Below are 7,034 nucleotides of genomic sequence, written 5' to 3' on the forward strand. Positions count from 1 at the left end.
ATATATATAATCAACATTGCCTGCATAAAACTCCTTGAGGCTCTTTCTTTCTGGTGTTAGACTTTTGTAAATAAATCACTGTCCCTGTAAATGACAAGTGTCACCTCTAAATTAATGTTGAAACTTAATAATCAAAGTGACCATACTGACAGGTGTTGTTTTGTGAGTGATTAAGTTGGGATATGTAGTTTTATAAAGAGCTAAAGGATAAAGGAAAATTTCTGACTTCTGCCATATGAAAGGGCAGAAGCAGCCTATGGAAGAAGCAGCCAGGAATCCTACAGGTTCAGAACGGAAAGGCCGAACTCTTCCCAAAGGGTTCTTTTCCTTTCTATTTAACAAAACATTGGCTCATTTGATGCAGACTTTATTATGGATCTTTGTTTCTCTAATATATCAAGGTTCTCATTCACTTTGTGTGGTAAAAGACAAGCAACGTTCCTTGCCGCTGAGTCATCACTGACACAAACTGTCAGGAGCCAGGATGAAGATGGCACCATCATTCCTGCTGCTTGTCCTGCCCATCCCCCATACTTAGTGAGTTCCGTCTTCGGTCATCTTGGTGTGTAGTCAAGAGGTTATGCTAGTTCTCTTGGATCACTTAGAGACAAGAAACCAACGTGAATTAGGCCACGCTACCTGAGATGCCAGACCTCTGTCTTAGCTGTGTAGTTTTCTTGTTTCACAGCCACAGCCTCAGGAACCCAACCAGGCTGCCATTCTGAGCTCAGCCACTGTCACCTCTTGGGTGCCACAGCCACCATCGTAGTTGTCAGTGTTGCTAAGGAGATGTCACTCTCAACACCACTGAACTTTAGTATAATTACCTCACCAGAAAGACTTCAGGGGCTCCACCTTAGAAGAATACCTCTTCCACCCATGACAGCCCGGCCAGGTGGCTCTCCTGTGGAGAATGGCACCATTATACAGGAAATCTGTGATTAGCAGGCGGGGAACTATGCATTCAAGCACAGACCCACATATGAGATATCTGTCCCTGTATTCTCTCTCCCTTTTACTGGACCACGAGTCCAACAATGCCATTTGTATGGTTTTGTTTTGCCTTTTGAGCTTTTGGTCTCAAATTGTGCTAGCTGAGCTTGTTGAACTAGGAACTAGTACCAGTATGGACTACTAGCCGTGAGAACAGCTAGCAACCCAAGAGATACTCCGAGCTTTAGCTGAGAGCTGTGGAGAGTAGCTGAGAGCGGCAAGAGAGCTACAGGAGAGCTGCCTATATCTGCTGGGAGAGCTACTGAAGAGCTACTGTGAGCTTCTAGCTACTAAAAGCAGCTAGGACAATGGCCAAGAACAGAGAGAGAGCTATTAACACTAGCTGCTGAGGTCGGGGAGAGAAGAGAAGGGAAGGAAAAAGGGGAAGGGGAAGGGAGGAGAGGAGAAGAGAGGAGAATAAGGAACTAGTCTCATTGGCACTTAGAGTTCAGAACTATAACATTTACTAAAGGCCTTAAGAGCTTAGTCATTTTGTAATTTGAGCAAAAGTACCTATAACTAATAGGTAAAAAAATATTGCAAACAGAGAAAAGCTGGGTCTGATTATATTTTTATCTTGGACTTCAAGCCTCCAGAACTGTGAAAAAGAAACTTCTTTTTATTAAGTATTTTATTGGCATTTATTAATTAAACAAAGGTATTTCATTGTGACTTTTTTCATTGTGACCTTATGCTTATAATGTATCTTGATTTGAATCACTCTGGCCTAGCTCCTTTTCTGCTTCCTTTCTATTTGTTATAAAATACCCTGTCTCAAGTTACAGTGACATATATCCTTCACTTAGAAGAACAAGACATCTATCCTTCACTTAGGGTAGGGTCCTATAAGATTGACTGCTTGAGAAATTCATTAGGCCCGTTAGTAAAAGAGAGATAAAAGTGGTAATAACATAGACAGCATAAAGATGCTGTATAAATTGAACACAACATAGTTTGTAGCCCTAAAGCTCCTTGCCATGATTTGTTCAGTATGGAGCCCTTCCTTAGCTATTGGAATGGTGCCAAAATAAAACAAATAGATGATTTACCTTTTTTCATACATTTTCTGTAGTGGGAATATTTTCAGGATTATACACAAATGATGAGCCTATCTTCAATTCCACTGCTCTCAACAGAAAAAACAAAAATATGGGGGAACTTAAGCTATAAAAATTACCTAATATAAAATTTCATGATTAAAGTTAAAAAAAACATAAAGCTGATCATTGGTGATTCATGATTATAATACTAGCTCTTTAGTAGACTAAGATGCAAGGAAATAGTTCAAAGCTATACCAAGCAAGAAATTCTTTGAGAGCCTTATCTCCAATCAGACTCCAAAAAACTGGAAGTGGAGCTGTGACTAAGTGGTAGAGCAGTATCCTTGAGCATAAGTGCTCATGGACAATTCTTAGGCCCCAGGATTGGCAAAGAAAGAAAAGAAAAGAAATTAAAGAAAAGAAAAGAAAAAAATAAAAGAAAACAATAAGAGGGGAAGGGAGGTAGGGATGGAAGGAAAGAAAGAGGAAAAGAAAGAAAGAAAGAAAGAAAGAAAGAAAGAAAGAAAGAAAGAAAGAAAGAAAGAAAAGAAAGAAAGAAAGAAAGAAAGAAAGGAAGAAAGGAAGGAAGGAAGGAAGGAAGGAAGGAAGGAAGGAAAAAAGGAAGGAGGGAAAAGGAAGGAAGGAAAAGGAAGGAAGGAAGGAAGGAAGGAAGGAAGGAAACAGAAAAAAGGAAGAATGAGAGTGAAAGAGATTGAAAGAAAGAGAAAAAGAATGAAAGACAGAAAGAGAAAAGAAAAAAGGAGAAAGGAATAAAGGAAAAAAGAAAGGAAGGAAAGGAAGACCAAATCAGGAAATAAATCAAACAAAAATTCTTTTAAAATTATAATTTAAATTTCAAATGGCATTAATATTTCATCGGCGAAACAAGAAAACTTAGCTATGTGGGATGACAAAAACCCCTACTGTGGAGGGCTGATCCCTTCTACTGCTCCTGGTCCCTTGCTTTAACTTTGCAGGCATTTTATTCTCTTCAGTGCCTGGTACTCTTGAGCGTGTCATCTTTGTTGTAAAGCACAAAGATGAAACATTCTGCACTGCTGCCGGGTTTTGTTTTATTTTCTTTTTCTTCTTCATTTTTTTCTTTTCTATTTTGGGATCAAATGATGATGGTGGAGCAGATTCCTCCAAAGTTAATGCATTTTCACAGCACATTGGGTTGCTACTTGTAGCACCCCAGGGTTTCAAAGTCTTCTACTTTTAAATTCAGTGTTTCAATGATACACTTTTGCAGTTCTTTATCACAATTCTTTAATTCAGAAACAGACATTACTGGTAAATATGATTAGCAAGTGTTGGGGGTTGTTCAATATGGAAATTACCTTAATTTCCAAAGAAACCTGTAGATGATATATGTCTGTCAAATGTTATTTGAAGTGTCATTTTTGAATATATTTTGCACAAAGATTCTAGTTGTGAACACAAGTATTTTTATTATAATTTAATACATACCTTAGTATTTCAGTGTCAACCACCAGTGACTATAATGCATATTTTGCCTTTCATAGCTTCATAGAATAATATAATCTGTCTTGTCTTTATTCACAGAGCTATTTGTGTTTCAATGAAGTCTAGTAAACCTAAAGCTTTTTTTTTCATGCTTTGGGGCTGAAGTGTAGGAGTAACTGCTGGTCTAACATGCTCTGATACTATGGAATCCTGTTAGAATCTGGCCCTGTAACCTAAGGTGGAGAGTCCCATGTTCAGCTTCATAATCACTTTATCTACTGCTTCCGATAGCTTCAATAATCTATCAGTATTTTTACTGTACTTCTACAAACACAAAACTAAAGATATCTGGGCACTTGTGGCTCATAACTGTTATCCTAGCTACTCAGGGGAATGAGAACTGAGGATTGAGGTTCCAGGCCAATTAACCACCAGAAAACCGGAAATGGAATTGTGGTCAAGTGTTAGAGCATTCCCAGACAAAAACAAAAACAAAAACAAAAACAAAAACAAAAACTTACTAAAGATAGAAAATATAAGAAGAATATCAGTTTTTGCCATGGCTCTCAAGTAATCTCTAAGTATCTCCCTTCCCTTCATCACCTATACAAATAAGAATTTCAAGAATGGTATATACCAATTACACATACATAAAATCTTCTAAGTATTTCATAAATCTCTTTTTTGTACTGAATCATTTTTTAAAACTTTATTTGAGGCATTTTATTATAAAAAGTTGTACTCATAAATTTATATGAACTTAAAATTCATCAGACATTTTACTTCATTTTTTAGCTTGACCTTCTACTAAAACTTTAGCTTCATTGATTTTGGCTGCTATGTAAGGCGATCCTCCTTTGTCTGGGTGATTTACGAGCATAATTCGTCGATGAGCCTCTCTTATCTTACCTCTGTTGGCAGTAGGGCTTACACCTAGTATTAATGCTGCTTCCCATTTTGTCATTTTGGGTTCAAATCCACCTCTGTAATAGTCACTGCTGAAGGCAGATTTTGGTAGACTTTGAAAAACTTGTTTTACTAGAAGCTCCATATGCAAAACCTAACGGCCTGCAAATGCTGCAGCAGCAATGGTCAGCCCAACTGCTACCACTGTACTGGCCATGGCTCCGTGCAGCTCCCCTGCCTCTACCGGGAGCCTCCCAGAGGCCTCGGCCTTCACCCCAGGCACAGCTGGGCGGCCTCTAGGTCTCAGTCATCCCAGGAACCCGGCCAAATCTCCTCTTAAAATAAAAATTTATATATGTTATAGGATATATATATGTATATGTATATACATATATCTATATATATGTATATATACATGTATATATATAGATATATGTATTTATATATATAAATATACATACATACATACATACACAGTTGCAAATGACTTAAAAACAAGGCAAACTCAGTCTTAGTTTTCTTTATTCTTCACAATTTTAAGATTTAAATGAGAGTCTGGGAAGGTGGCTTAACGGTAGAGTGCTAGCTTTGCATGCATGAGGTCCTGGGTTCAATTCCTCAGCACCACATAAGCAGAGAAATCTGGAAGTGGTGCATTGGCTCGTGGTAGAGTGCCAGCCTTGAGTTAAAGAGTTGAGGGACAGTCCCCAGGCCCAGAGTTCAGGCCCCACAACTAAAAGGAAAAAAAAGAATTAATTGATCAAAGAAATTCACATTTAGAGCTGCATTATGAATATAACAAAATAAACTTTTGGAGTGACTTTTTATCTTTGTCTCACATTTAATATGTGCCCAGCACTATGTCAGATTCCATACAGGTAATCAGACAATATTTTTAAGTTAAGTATCACTAGGTAAAGATTTGATAAGAACCATGTACATGATGATTTGGGGCAGATAAATGATGTATTTTTTTAATAAGTTTTTTTATTGTGAAAATACTGTACAAAAGGGTTACAGTTACATGAGCAAGGCAATGAGTACATTTCTTATCCAGCATTGTTGCTTCCTCCTTTGTTTTTCCCCTACCATCCTGTCCCTCCCACCTCCTCAACTACACCCCCACCCCGACTAAATTTAGATAAGTGATTTCTGAAAAAAAAAATCTATGTCCTACTCTATAAACCATTAACTATCTTACCCTATGTGGTAACAAGAACTTTGGAGACAGTATTAAAGACCTGGCATCTACTACTGGCTTATCCATGTGGGATCACGATCAGGATCTGGATCAAGGATCAAGGATCAAGATCTTCTGGATCAAGATCCAGAAGAATTAGTATGACAAGAAAGCAGAATCTAGAATGATTCAGCCATGTGCCAGGATCATGAAACCTTCTAAGAGGCCTGAAGGCAAGAAATATCTCTCTTTGAACATCAATAAGGAATGCAGCTGTTTCATACTGTTTAACTTCAAATTAGAAGATACCACTTGTGGTTTTATTGTGGACCACTAACTTTGTGGTAATTTATTATAGCAACTAAAGGAAATTGATATAATCAGTGAGTCACTGAGGAAAAAATTTAGGCTAAAAGAATTTCATTCATACTTTCAGAAGGATATAAATTCATCATCTACCTTTTGTCCCATAAATCATATTTTAATGAAGTGTAAAATGTCAAAGTCTAGAAGAGTCAAGAGTACGGTATCCATAGCAAGGGTTAATCATTGATCTGCAGATCGCATAATATTTCTAACAGGTTGAAATATTAAGAAGCACATATCAAGAAATAAACAGAATGGAAAAGGTTTCAACCAATACAAACTCAGGGAAAAAGGTAGGGAGATGTTTTTCAAAAACTCAAAATTGTAATTAGGTAGATTTCGAGAGTAAGAGTAAATAAAAGAAGTTAATTGAAAGGTTTCCTGTTTTAAAACAAAATCCACAAAATGATTTTGCTTAACATCATCTTATCTGGTCATAGGTACATAGCTTTTGACCTTTTCTGCTTGTCTCAGACATATACTAGTTATTGAAAATAAGGGAAACCATGGCCTGGCTTACTCCACTTTATATAATTTTTTCCAAGTTAAGCTGATTCAACACCAAGATAAGGACACAAGAGATTTTTTTTCTTTTTTCTATTGTTTCTAACGTATTTATAATGTACCGTGTGATTTGTTTTGTTGCTTTATATGTTCCTCCCTCACAGTATAATCCCTGTTTGTACTGTATTTAGTGCTGGTGCCCTGCATCTTGTATATACATTTCTCTAATTTGGAGAGGGGAAGGGAAAAAACAAAATATTTAAATAGGGATACAGGTTGATCCATTGTAACAGTGAAATGTACAAAACACTATGTTGAAAAACGAACTTTGCCATTTAGGCTGGGGGAGGAGGGAGTGTAGTTGTGGAGGTGGGAGGGAAGGGATGGTAGGGGAAAAACAAAGGAAGAGGCAATAATGCTTGATAGGAAATATACTCATTACCTTGCTTATGTAACTGTAACACCTCTGTACAGTATTTTCACAATAAAGAACTTTTAAAAAACACAAAATGAACAAACAAAACAAAGTGAAGTAATAATTGTTTGGGCAAGTGTCTCTCTATACCCCATTCCTAAAC

At 37.1% G+C, this 7,034-nt stretch overlaps 1 pseudogene; it reads right to left on the reverse strand.

Annotated features, from left to right (window-relative positions):
• Positions 1-4,284: 4,284 nt before the first annotated feature.
• LOC138831731 (mitochondrial import inner membrane translocase subunit TIM14 pseudogene) lies at positions 4,285-4,623 on the reverse strand (annotated as a pseudogene).
• Between the last annotated feature and the right edge of the window lie 2,411 nt (positions 4,624-7,034).

This window comes from Dipodomys merriami, unplaced genomic scaffold (assembly GCF_024711535.1).
Source record: "Dipodomys merriami isolate MVZ:Mamm:240054 unplaced genomic scaffold, mDipMer1.0.p SCAF_2, whole genome shotgun sequence".
Classification (NCBI taxonomy): domain Eukaryota; kingdom Metazoa; phylum Chordata; class Mammalia; order Rodentia; family Heteromyidae; genus Dipodomys; species Dipodomys merriami.